The 14,091-nt window shown below is 43.9% G+C and overlaps 1 protein-coding gene across 7 annotated transcripts in view; it reads right to left on the reverse strand.

The window, feature by feature from the left end:
* The window catches only part of SPECC1L (sperm antigen with calponin homology and coiled-coil domains 1 like), a 150,883-nt gene that overhangs the window by 17,583 nt on the left and 119,209 nt on the right, over nucleotides 1-14,091 (reverse strand). The gene's annotated exons all lie outside the window — the stretch shown is intronic.

Raw genomic sequence — 14,091 nt, forward strand, 5'->3', positions numbered from 1 at the left:
CACTGGAAAAGCAGAGTGGTGTCGCTGAAGTATCCTAGGTTTCAAAGTCCCATGGATCTGTACTTTGATTGTTGGTGGCACTTCGTCCTGCCTGTAGGACTGTAAGCACATCGTTTTTAGCTTGTATGAGTCTCACTCTTCTCATATGCACAATGGAAAAAATAATGAATGAGGAAGATTTGACAAAATGACATCTGTAAGGCCCTCCAGGTGAAGCTCCACACATCCTGTCCTCTTCTCCCCCAATCCCTGCTCTTTGCCCGAGATGGTGTTGATTCCACTTTCTATGACACAAAAGTGTGAAACACAAGATTGTACCCTTGGCCCCAGGAGAGGCCTCTGAACACCAGAAGACAGCTATGCTGATTCCTGAGTCCCTTTCTCTAGTCAGTACCCCCAAATTTCAGGAGATCTTACCATGTGCCAAAGATGAAGATCTGATGGCTCTGTGAGCAGCCACAGAAAATTCTGTCACACGGTCTCCAGGGTGTGGACTGCAATTTACTGCACTTACATGACTCTGCTTCTCTCTCTTAGGCTGCTCAGGGGTGAGCTTAATCTTGACCAAGTGCTGAACGGTAAACTTGGCACACTCTTCAGGCAAACAAAGGTTTGTTGAATAACATGTTGGTGTAAGAAAACCGCATCCAGAAACAAACTCCAGAGAATTTAAAGAGAAAGAAAAAAACATGCTTCACTTCTAAAAATGAGGTCTGCTAAAAAATATGAGGACACTTTAGAAAGCAGACAGGATGGGCAAAGAATGTATTTGGACTCATTCAAATACTAATATTTGAAAAATATAACCTATAACAAAGGATATACTACCAAACTGAGACTATAGTATTTTATTAATTTAATATAGAGCAAAAAGATTTAGACCACTGCATCGATGGTGAAACCTTATGCACTTTCTGAATGCATCATTAGTCTCTCTTGGTACTGGTATCTCAGAGGAATATCACCCACACACCTCACCCTCCAAGCACCTGACACGGGCTGAGACAGAATGGGAGCCTAGAAGGACAACTGGTCTTCCCTGGCACAACACTTCCTATTTCTGAAATCACAGGCAGTGCATTTAGTCTGACCTGGGACATCCAGGCCATCTGAGTATAGCAGTCTGGATGTGAAATGCACCATGGTCTTGCAGCAGCTTAGAAAGGAAATGATATCAGGAAAGAGATGCTCAATATAGTGTGCTCACCTTACGATGAACTTATTTAATTGCTTACAGCAGGAACTGAAGCATTCTTTTCAATCTGTCAGTGTATTAGTTTCTACACCTACCAGACACTGTTTTGGCAGAGGGAAAATGGCAAAACAACTAAAAAAGGTGCACACCTGTGGCACCACCCTCCTGTACTTCTCTCCAGAGCCCTCAACTCAGTGCTCAATGGTTTACTTACTTTTCCTTTAGCGCAATAAATAATGAAGGGAAACCATAAAACACTTTACTTTGGACCAATATGAAAGAAAGTGACTGACAGGGCTGTCATCAGGACCCCAGAGAAGAGCCAGTGTTCAAGCAGAGCAGCCCTGCGTGGCACTTTACTCCTGACCCCATACTTATTTTTTGGGTTTCATTTTACATACGAGCTGGTTACCAGCTTTTCTTATTGTTGCCTTGGAATTAAAACATAGTAGGGTACAGCCAGATAAAGAGCACTGAGGACCCTATGGAGGGACACAATGGCAGCAGAATTACGGAGGCCACGTGAAACTCAATTTCTATGCAGTACAGTAAATGAGTGTTTTTAATCACAAACTGGAGGTTGAAAAGGTTATTCCCTGGAAAAGGCATAATTTTAAAAGACCTGGAAATAATATGTTTCAGAATTAATCTTGAAAGTTCTTTGAGGCTAGGGGTGGTGGCACACCTGTCATTCCAGCACTTGGGAGGCCAAGGTGGGTGGATTACCTGAGGTCAGGAGTTCGAGCCCAGCCTGACCAACATGGTGAAACTCCGTCTCTACTAAAAATACAAAAATTAGTTGGGTGTGGTGGCGAACGCCTGTAATCCCAGCCACTCAGGAGGCTGAGGCAGGAGAATTGCTTGAACCCGGAAAGCGGAGGTTGCAGTGAGCCAATGCACTCCAGCCTGGGTAACAGAGTGAGACTGTCTCAAAAACGAAAAACGCAAAACAAAAAACAACAACAACAACAACAAAAAACCCAGAAAGTTCTTCATGCTCTAGACTGCATTCTATTCCTCCTTGTATTTACCTCTCTGGTTGTGCACAGCAAGTGTTAAGTATGTATTTCATGACTGGTTTAGAGCATTAAAAGAAAAATTTCCACAAGTTTAGGTGCCTAAAGGAGAGAGCTAGCATTGCAAAGATGCATCTGCTGACAGTTCCCTGCAGGAGGTATAAACCCAAAGAATCACTCTGTCATTTGACACCCAAGGCCAAGAGCAGAATCTTGCCTTACTTGATGACTTGAGGTCTAACATCCAGCCCAAGAAGATCAAAGCCTTTTTTTTTTTTTTAATCCGTATTTTCTCTGGGCCAGGCGTGGTGGCTCACATCTGTAATCCCAGTACTTTGAGAGGCCAAGAGGGGGATGGACTGCTTGAAGCCAGGAGTTCGAGACCAGGCTGGCCAACATGGTGAAACCCTGTCTCTACTAAAAATACAAAAAAATTAGCCAGGCGTCGTGGCACATGCCTGTTGATCCCAGCTTCTTGGGAGGCTGAGGCACAAGAATTGCTTGAACCTGGGAGGCAGAGGTTCCAGTGAGCTGGTATCACACCACTGCACTCTAGCCTGGGCGACACAGCAAGACTCTATCTCAAAAAAAGAAAAAAAAATTATTTTCTCTGAAGAGGACTGAGATAAAAAGTGTGGATCTCCAAATCCTTTCCTTTGCAATCCATGAAAATGTCTCTTAAACAAATCTGCTCGTCTTCCTCTGTCTTTTCTGGAGCAGCTGTCATTGACCCTGATGAAATATCCCTTCCTTGGAGAAGACATGTCCTCTTCCTTTCCCCTCAGTTCCTCTCTGGTATTTTGGGGCATCTAGTATGTATCAGCGTGACCAGGCTGTTTTAAAGGTGCTCTTAAATCCTTCACTCTATCACATGCAATCTTCCCAACTGAAGTCCACAGGGCAAAAAGTTCACCTCAATCCACACCTCACATCGTACTGGGTAATGAACTCAAAATGGAAGAGACCCAAATGTATAAAATTATACTTTCAGGAGAAAATCGTTGTGATCTTGGGTTATGCAAACATTTTTTATTCACAACACAAAAACATGTATGCTTCATAAAAGAAAAAATGTATAAATTGCATGTCATTAAAATTAAGAATTTCTAGGCCAGGCGCGGTGGCTCAAGCCTGTAATCCCAGCACTTTGGGAGGCCGAGACGGGTGGATCACGAGGTCAGGAGATCGAGACCATCCTGGGTAACACGGTGAAACCCCGTCTCTACTAAAAATACAAAAAACTCGGCCGGGCGCGGTGGCTCAAGCTTGTAATCCCAGCACTTTGGGAGGCCGAGACGGGTGGATCACGAGGTCAGGAGATCGAGACCATCCTGGGTAACACGGTGAAACCCCGTCTCTACTAAAAATACAAAAAACTCGGCCGGGCGCGGTGGCTCAAGCCTGTAATCCCAGCACTTTGGGAGGCCGAGACGGGCGGATCACGAGGTCAGGAGATCGAGACCATCTTGGCGAACACGGTGAAACCCCGTCTCTACTAAAAATACAAAAAAAAACTAGCTGGGCGAGGTGGCGGGCGCCTGTAATCCCAGCTACTCGGGAGGCTGAGGCAGGAGAATGGCATAAACCCGGGAGGCGGAGCTTGCAGTGAGCTGAGATCCGGCCACTGCACTCCAGCCTGGGCGACAGAGCGAGACTCCGTCTCAAAAAAAAAAAAAAAAAAAAATTTCTAGCCAGGTGCTATGGCTTATGCCTGTAATCCTAGTACTTTGTGAGGCTGAGGCAGGCGCATCACTTGAGCCCAGGAGTTTGATACCAGCCTGGGCAATATGACGAAACCCTATTTACAAAAATTCAGAAGTTAGCCAGGTGTGATTGTGCATGTCTGTAGTCTCAGCTACTTTGGAGGCTGAGGTAGGAGGGTTGATTGAGCCCAGGAGTTCAAGGCTGCAGTGAGTGATGACTGTACCACTGCACTCCAGCGTGGGTGAGAGAGAGACCCTGTTTCAAAAAAAATCCCTCAAAACAAACAAACAAACAAAAAAAAAACAAAGAAGATATATGGTGGCAAATAAGCATGTGGAAAGATGCTCAACACCATTAGTTATTAGGCAACTGCAAAATTAAAACCGTAAAACAGCACTACACATCTTCTGAATGTCTAGAGGCTGACCACACGGTCTTGGCAAGGATTTGAAGGACTAGAATTCTCCTTCACTGCTGGTGGTAAAGTGACAGGGTAGAGCCAGTCTGGAAGACTATACCTACCACATGATCCAGGAGCTAGTCCACTTTTCAGATGTCCATATGCATATGCAATGGACTGAATACTCCTATTTCCCCAAATTCTTATGTTGAAATCCGAACCCCCAATGTGATAATACAGGGAGTTGGGGTTCTTTGGGAGGTCATGAGGTCATGAGGGTAGAGTCTTCATGAACGGGATTAGTGTGCTTTTAAAAGGGACCCCAGACAGTTCTCTCATTCTCTTTATCTCTACCATGTGAAGACACAAGACGGCAGTCTGCAACCTGGAAGATGCCCTCATAACAATCCCACCATGCTGGCATCCTGATCTCAGACTTCCAATCTCTAGGCCTGTGAGAAATAAATTTCTGTTCTTTATAAGCCACCCAGGCTATGGTACTTTGTTACAGTCGTCTGAACTGACTAAGACACCATACAAACACCTGCACGTGAATGTTCGTAGGAGTTTTACTTACAATAAGCAATAACTGAAACAATCCAAATGTCCACCAGTAGCTGAATGGCCTAATAATTGTGGTATACCCAAAAAATGGACTAACACTCAGGGAAAAAAGGGAAATGAGCTACGGTTACACACAATGACATGAATGAATCTCAATGTGCTAAGTGAAAGGAGCCAGAACTCCCCTAAAATTGTACACACTACAATTATATTTATGTAAAATTATAACAAATACAAACAATATACAGCAACAGCAGATCAGTCGCTGTGTGGGGATGGGAGATGTGGGGGAGAAGCAGGATGATGGGAGTATAAACGGGCAAGAGGAAATGTTCATGGTGATGGTGTGTCTGTCATGTGGTGACAGCTTTCACAGGTATATATATGTGACATATATGTATATGCATGTCAAAGGTTATCAAATTGTAAACTTTAAATATACACAATTTATTATATGTCAACTATACCTCATTTTGAGATGGAGTTTAGCTCTTTTTGCCCAGGCTGGAGTGCAATGGTGCGATCTCAGCTCATCACAACCTCCGCCTCCCGGGTTCAAGCGATTCTCCTGCCTCAGCCTCTCGAGTAGCTGGGATTACAGGCATGCGCCACCATGCCTGGCTAATTTTTGTATTTTTAGTAGAGACGGGGTTTCTCCATGTTGGTCAGGCTGGTCTTGAACTCCCGATCTCAGGTGATCCATCCGCCTCGGCCTCCCAAAGTGCTGGGATTACAGGCATGAGCCACCGCACCCGACCCTCAATACAACTATTAGAAAAAAGGAAGCCCAGGGCCACAAACACAATTAGGTACCACACAGTCTCTCTCTGTAGAGCTTTTTAACTGAATATAGTACAGGTGTAAACCATGGCAGAACTGGATACAGTCCAGGCACAGTCCAAGGGACCCTGGTGAAAAGCTGATGTCTGATGGAAGATATCCCAGGTGGACGCTAACTGGCAGATAGTCATGTTGTGTGTTCCAGGGTATAAGCTAAATCTTAGGTGAATCACTAGAAAGCGCCGCTGCTGCAAACACACCTGGCTTACATCATGTAGCATTCTTCCCCACACCACCACTTAACTTCACCTTCATATTGCCTCATCTACCCAGATGCCCTCTCATTTGTGAGGCAACATTAAAAAAGCATCATAAGGTTCCTTCAGGTCAGTGTCACATTATTAGCTTCTCTAGTTACTTAAGTAAGAGATAACAGTCTCTGTGGCAGAGTGGATTTTCCAAAAATGACCACAGCAGTATTTCTGGCCCCACATCCTCTTCAGAAGTCTGCTATGCCGCATCAAAAGGTGGCGCCTATTTCCTTCCCCTTGTAACTGCCCTGACAAACAGTATAGTACAAGAGATGCTGCGTGGCTTCTAAGACTGTGTCATCAAAGGTGGGGTGGCTTATGCCTGTCTCTCTCTCTCGACAATTGTCCTTGGAATGTGGCCACCACATTTTAAGGATGTGCAGGCCAAATATGGGAGAGGCTGCATAGAAGTGCTCTGGCCACAGATCTAGTGAAAGTCTCCACCAACAGCCACCAGACCTGTGAGGGAGGGAGCCATGAGCTAGTTCCACCTCCAGTGGCACTGAGCTGAGTAGAGCAGAGATGAGATGAGATATCCCCACTAAGCCCCACCCAAACTGTACACTCAGGATATAAATAGACGTCATTATGTTAAGCCATTAAGTTCTGGGTGGTGTTTATAGATAACCAGTCTCCTTTCATTGAATCTAAAGAGTGCATTCAGAAAGGAAACTAGTTTCTCTCTCCCCCGCCCTACGTTGTCTAATGGCTAATTACCCTTCCCATAATCATTTATCATGACGCAGCAACAGGGCATCTTTACAAATAACCTGCTTCTCAAATGGAGAGGTCACCATAAATTGCCAGAATGACCTCAGGCTAAACTCATTTGTGAAAATCCAGAGCAATCATGTATCTAATGAAATCAACCTGTTGAACTCCAACTTGTCTGTGGAGGCCACATCCTTATGTTGTCATCCCATCCAAAGTGGATGAAGCACAAGAAAACAATGATTTCTCATGATGCAAGAAGTCAAGAACTGTGCCTGTTGTTTGAGATGATATATAAAGATTATTTGACCCAGAGAATTTAATGATTCTGCTTTTAGCAAAATAATTAAGCAGCTCTTGAAAATGTTACTTATCTGATTTCTATATTTCAGCATTACTCATAATAAGAATACCTACTTACTGGAAACTTACTGAAGAGTCTGGGACACTGCCGTGGAGGCTGGATAGCTCCGTGGAAAGAGCCTGTGGCTGGGAGCTTGGAGATCCAATTCTATGGTCTCACACAAGCATGGCCCCTTTCTGATTTGCAGATGTGAAATGGAAGCCCTGGGTTTGTGATTCCTAGGGGCTGTCTGAAGTCTGACTTCCTCTAACTTCTGAGAATGGAATGTGGGTGCTGATTCACATGAAGTACTTCACATTTTATCTACGGAAATGCATCCTGAGACAATTATCTTAAAGCTAACCAAGAGCATTGGCAAACAAACCATTTTATTACATTCAGCAGGTTTTCCCCATGTCATTAGTGGGAGTTAAATGGAAAATGAATGCAAGAAAAAGGAACAAAACCTTGAGCTAAAGGGAAGACAAACCTCTGGAGTTCCATTCAAACTGCTCAGGCCTGCCCACCTCCACCACCTCCAGTAGCCCATCTAGCTGGTGAAGTAACAAGAGGTACATCCAAGCTACTGCTGTACATCCAACAGACCATGCCTCCGCCAGGTGCCATTCCTAATTATCTTTCCAAATCCAAACGTACTGGTCCTGAATGCAGCTCTGAAAGATGTTCACAGTGAGGGGAGTGAAATGAACATTTAAGGACTGGTACTGTATGCAAGGCCTCCACTCCTTCTCCTGTTTAGGAAGATCTAATTTGTGTCAGCCAAGGGAAAAAAGCCTTGACTGAGTGAGTAGTCCCATCTACCACACACAAAATACACTGATCAAACTCATTTATGGTAATGGCACTAAGCAACTGATTTTTAAAATTATAGCCCTGAAATTTCTGGAAATAGATATTAATAGTAGCTATCAAGATCATGTTTAAACAGAATGCAGTAAGTACGTTGTGATTCTGGGAAAACGTTGTTTCCCAGCTGCTATGTTTGACATTAAAAGGAATGCCCTGAAAACAGGAAAGAGTTCTTTCACTTCACTGGGACAGAAAAGCCTTCACTTAACTTCTGCTGTGTATAGTAAAGAACACAGGCCTGGCCGGGCAGGGTGGCTCACACCTGTAATCCCAGCACTTTGGGAGGCCAAGGTGGGTGGATCACGAGGTCAGGAGATCGAGACCATCCTTGCTAACAAGGTGAAACCCTGTCTCTACTAAAAATACAAAAAATTAGCCGGGCATGGTGGCACGCACCTATAATCCCAGCTTCTTGGGAGGCTGAGGCAGGAGAATCGCTTGAACCCAGGAGGCAGAGGTTGCAGTGAGCCGAGAAAGCTCCACTTCGGTCTGGGTGACAGAACAAGACTCTGACTCAAAAAAAAAAAAAAAAAAAAAAAAAACCTAAAAAACACAGGCCCAAGAAAAGCCTGAGATACAAGCTGTTTCTATTCCCTGGTGGCTCCAAGAAATGTGAAGCTCTTGGTCAACGGTTGAGCCTTCTGGATGAAGATATCTTGTCATCAGGAAAGAAAATGATTAGACTCCAGGAGTTTTTATTGCTTCACTGTGGAGAACTTATGAATAGACATAGTCCACATAAAGAATGGGTGGGACGGCAAGGCTGGCCATTCTTGTTCCCCTTTGTTCAAGTATTTTTAACCCCTGGAACACAGTGATATTTACAAACAATAAGATCTTTCTGTATACTTAGTTTCCATGCAAGTGACAATGTAAAATGAAAAGATTTAGACTTTCAACCTAGATTTGAGTCAGATCAAAAGTCTTATCTACTGCCAGCACCTTTTTTTATTTTTTAACTCTGGGAAGTCATTCCTATGACCTAAGATTCCAGTTATAGAAGAGGAAATTAAACCAACTAAGCTCTGCTTGGACTATGAGGAATTCCTAATGCATTATTTTAATGGTATTCTGTCTACTGGAAGAACTCCCAGCTTTCTCTAACCTTTCTCATCCCACCCACCCCTAGCCCAGTCCTAACTGTTCATGGAGAGAGGATGCTAGGAAGGTGGAAGGGTGAGAAAAGGAAGAGTGGCATTCTGGAATGTTTTCCAGAGAGGAAACTAAAGTCCTTTTTTTTTTTTTTTTTTAAAGTGGGGATAGGGGATGAGTAGAAATAACATTCCCCCTCAAGGCTGGACACATAAGGGAAAGAGGGATCACATGTGAAAAGGAAGTGTCTCTATTCCCTTGTCTTTTCCAGTATGTAGTGTCTAGGAAGAATCAGAAGAAACTTGTGCTTTCAGGCCCAATCTCTTTAGGTCAGGAAAGTCACCTTTCTATAAGAATCTACTCAACCCACAGGCTTTGAAATGGTGGGAATGAGTAGTGGCCTAAGGGAGTATGAGTAACACCAAGTACCAATCTCATGCCTGCGCTGTGCAGGTAGCAAGCACCATTCATACCATTTATAAAGAGCATTTCCTTTTTCTCCTATTTGTCTCCTATTTGTATTATTACAAAGGAAGCTGTGAAGGACTGAGATATTTTTATCTGTTCACTAGTTCTTACTCTATTGATTCTTCAATCTAGGGGGACACACAATTCTGGGAGAATACAGGTAAGTACTTCTTTTCCTTGCTTAGGAAAGAGGGTGGGGAAAATAAGAAAGAATCCCAAAATGACACATGCTAGGAAACTTCTGGCTGTGGTAGAGCAAAGAGGCAGATAGATCCTTTCCCTAAAAAAAAAAAAAAAGAAACCCAACCCCCCTCCCAAAACACAAATATAAACCCGGACAAAAGTGTCACAAATTACCATTTTAGGGCAAATCAATCAAAAGTAAACAACAAACCAAGAAGTATTATTGGTCAGACACAGTGGCTCACATCTGTAATCAGCACTTTGGAGGCCGAGGCGGGTGGATCACCTGAGGTCGAGTTTGAGACCAGCCTGGCCAACATGGTGAAACCCTATCTCTACTAAAAATACAAACATTAGCTGGGCATGGTGGTGTGCACCTGTAATCCCAGCTACTTGAAAGGCTGAGGCAGGAGAATTGCTTGAACCCAGGAAGGGGAGATTGCAGTGAACTGAGATCGCGATCACGCCACTGCACTCCAGCCTGGGCGACACAGCAAGACTCTTGCCTCCAAAATATATATATATATATTATTATTCATGAACTGGGCTAAGTGGCTCAGGCCTATAATTCCAGCATTTTGGGAGGCTGAGGTGGGAGGACCAAATGAAGCCAGGAGTTTAAACCCAATCTGGGTAACACATCAAGACTCTACAATTAAAAAACTAAAAAAATTAGCTGGGTGTGATGGCATATGCCTGCAGTCATAGTTATTTGGGAGGCAGAGGTGGGAGGATGACTTGCACCAAGGAATTTGAGGCTACAGTGAGCTATGACTACACCACTGCACTACAGCCTGAGCAGCAGAGCAGTGAGACCTTGTCTCTTGAGAAACAAAAAGAAGGCCAAGCATGGCGCTCACGTCTGTAATCCTAGCACTTTGGGAGGCTAAGACGGGAGGACTGCTTGAGCCCAGGAGATTGAGACCAGCCTGGGAAATACAGTTAAGGCCCCACCTCTACAAAAAATTTAAAAATTAACCAGGCGTAGTGACACGCACCTGTGGTCCCAGCTACTTGGATGGCTGAGGTGAGAGGACTGCTTGAGCCTGGCAGGTTAAGGCTGCAGTGAGCTGTGACTGCACTACTTCATTCTAGCCTGGTGACATGGTGAGACCCTGTCTCAAAAAAACAAAACAAACAAAACTTCTACACAAGTGTTCACAGTAGCATTATTTTTAATAGCTCAAAGCTCAAAGTGGAAATGTCCATCAGCTGATCAACAAAACGTGGTATATATCCACACAATAAAATATCATTCAGCTGGCCGGGTGCAGTGGCTCACGCCTGTAATCGCAGCACTTTGGGAGGCTGAGGTGGGTGGATTACCCAAGGTCAGGAGTTCGAGACCAGCCTGGCCAACATGGTGAAACCCTGTCTCTACTGAAAATACAAAAAAATTAGCTGGGTGTGGTGGCGGGTGCCTGTAATCCCAGCTACTCGGGAGGCTGAAGCAGGAGAATCACTTGAACCCAGGAGGCGGACGGAGGTTGCAGTGAGCCAAGATCGTGCCATTGGCTCTCCAGCCTGGGTGATAAGAGTGAAACTCTGTCCCCCCCCGCAAAAAAAAATCAGTTATAGAAAGGAGTGAAATACTAACACATGCCACGTGGAAGAACCTCAAAAATGTGGTACAGTGAAAGACTCCAGTGACAGAAGACCACAAATGATTCCAGTTTTGTGAAATGTCTGGGACAGGCAAACCCATGGTGGCTGCCTAGGGCTGTGAGGTGGTGAGAATATTCTAAAATTTATTGTAATAATGGTTATACAATTAATTATGTGCATATACTAAAAACCACTGAACTGTCCAACTTGGTGAGTTGTATGGTATGGGAGTTATAAAAAAAAAACAACTAAATCTGAGAAACTCAACTCTCAGAAGATAACTTTATAAGACATCTGTGGTAGGCCCATAAGCTGTTCATGTCTTAATCTCTGGAACCTATGAACATGTTTATTTACGTGGCAAGAGAGTTTGCAGATGTGATTAAGAATTTTAAGGAGAGGAAGATGAGCCTGAATTGTCCAGGTGGACCCAATCAAATCACACAAGGCCTTAAAAGCAGATAACCTACGGTCAGAGTGATGCAATGTGATGACTTGACCAGTTGTTGTTGGCTTTGAAGATGGAGGAAGGGGTCACAAGCCAAGAAACATGGTTGCCTCTATAAGCTGGAAAAGGCAAGGAAACAGATTCTCCCCTAAAGCCTTGAGAAAAGAACACAGCTCTGCTGACACCTTGATTTTAGTCCAGTAAGAGCCATGTTGGACTTCTAACCAACACAACTCTAAGATGAAAAATATGTGGTTTAGCTACTACATTTGTAGTAATTTCAATAGTAATAGAAAACGAATACAGTATTAGAAATTATTTGTTTTATATAGAAAAGAAAATGAAATCTAATGAATCTTAACAAATCATCTGGAATAAATGAAGAAGTATAAAATATCAGAAACATGTGACATAAAAACCTCAAAACCACAGATAATTGTGGAGACAACATTCCTGACAATACCAAAAAAATTTTTTCCCTTAATTTTTGCTCAGTATACATGAAGTACCCAAATGATACGTACAGGTAAAATAATTTTCACAAAGTGAATATACCATGTAGCCGCCTCCCCCAAATCAAGATACAGAATGTAATCAGAATCCCAGAAAGGATTCCTCAACTCACCTAAAGATAACCACTATTCTGACATCATAATAGATCAACCTCACCACTGTTTTGGCTTCATTCAAATGTAACTATAGTTTAGACTCCTGTGCATCTGGCTGCTTCTGCTTAATATTACATGTGTGAGATTCATCCATGCTGCTGCATGTTATAACAGTTTGTTCTTTTTTTTTTGCTTGTTTTGTAGTACCTTATCTATCACAATTCATTTATCCATTCACGTCTTGATGATTATTTGGGTTGTTTCCAGCTTTTGATTCTTTTTTTTTTTTTTTTTTTTTTTTGAGGCGGAGTCTCGCTCTGTTGCCCGGGCTGGAGTGCAGTGGCCGGATCTCAGCTCACTGCAAGCTCCGCCTCCCGGGTTTATGCCATTCTCCTGCCTCAGCCTCCCGAGTAGCTGGGACTATAGGCGCCCGCCACCTCGCCCGGCTAGTTTTTGTATTTTTAGTAGAGACGGGGTTTCACCGTGTTAGGCAGGATGGTCTTGATCTCCTGACCTCGTGATCCGCCCGTCTCGGCCTCCCAAAGTGCTGGGATTACAGGCTTGAGCCACCGCGCCCGGCCCCAGCTTTTGATTCTTATGGAGACTATTCAACTTCAGCAGATACTGCCAAAGTTTTCCAAACTGGCTAGAACAGTTTAGAGCCCTATCAGCAGGGTGCAAGTGTTCTTTTTCCTCTGCTTCCTTGCCAACACTTGGTATTATCAGCTTTTTAAATCAGGCATTCTGTGTCTAATCTGCTGCAGGCATAGCAAAGCCTAGCTATTATTTATTTATTTATTTATTTATTTTTTTTTTTTTGAGACGGAGTCTCGCTCTGTCGCCCGGGCTGGAGTGCAGTGGCCGGATCTCAGCTCACTGCACACTCCGCCTTCCGAGTTTACGCCATTCTCCTGCCTCAGCCTCCCGAGTAGCTGGGACTACAGACGCCCGCCACCTCGCCTGGCTAGCTTTTTGTATTTTTTTTAGTAGAGACGGGGTTTCACCATGTTAGCCAGGATGATCTCGATCTCCTGACCTTGTGATCCGCCCGTCTCGGCCTCCCAAAGTGCTGGGATTACAGGCTTGAGCCACCGCGCCCGGCCTATAATTTATTTTTTAAACGCTAATAAAAATTTGATCCTGAGGGCCAGGTGCAGTGGCTCATGCCTGTAATCCCAGCACTTTCGGAGGCCGAGGTAGGCAGACCATGAGGTCAGGAGATAGAGACCATCCTGGCTGACATGGTAAACCCAGTCTCTACTAAAAATACAAAAAAAAAATTAGCCAGGAATGGTGGCAGGCGCCCGTAGTCCCAGCTACTTGGAAGGCTGAGGCAGGAGAATGGCATGAACCCAGGAGGCGGAGCTTGCAGTAAGCCAAGATAGCGCCACTGCATTCCAGCCTGGGCGACAGAGCAAGACTCTGTCTCAAAAAAAAAAAAAAAAAAAAAAAAAATTAAATCCTGAAATTTTTTTTGCTTCCTATTCTCATATTTTACATGCATCTTTGTTAGTATTTCTTACATCATACTCATGTCTGGAAATAGAATTTTATTTCTTTCTTTCCAATTGTTATACCTCTTACCTCTCTTTCTGCCTTACTGCCCTGACTAGAACTTTATTTTTTAATTTTTTGTAGAGACGGGGGTCTCACTATGTTGCCCAGGCAAGTCTCAAACCCTTGGCATCAAGGGATCCTCCTGTCTCAGGCTCCCAATAGAGCTTTACATACAACATTGAAGAGAAGTGATGAGGGCAGGGTCTTGTCTCTTTCCTCATCTCTGGAAGAAAGCT

The sequence above is a fragment of the Trachypithecus francoisi genome, unplaced genomic scaffold (genome assembly GCF_009764315.1).
Source record: "Trachypithecus francoisi isolate TF-2019V2 unplaced genomic scaffold, Tfra_2.0 Lachesis_group14, whole genome shotgun sequence".
Taxonomy (NCBI): domain Eukaryota; kingdom Metazoa; phylum Chordata; class Mammalia; order Primates; family Cercopithecidae; genus Trachypithecus; species Trachypithecus francoisi.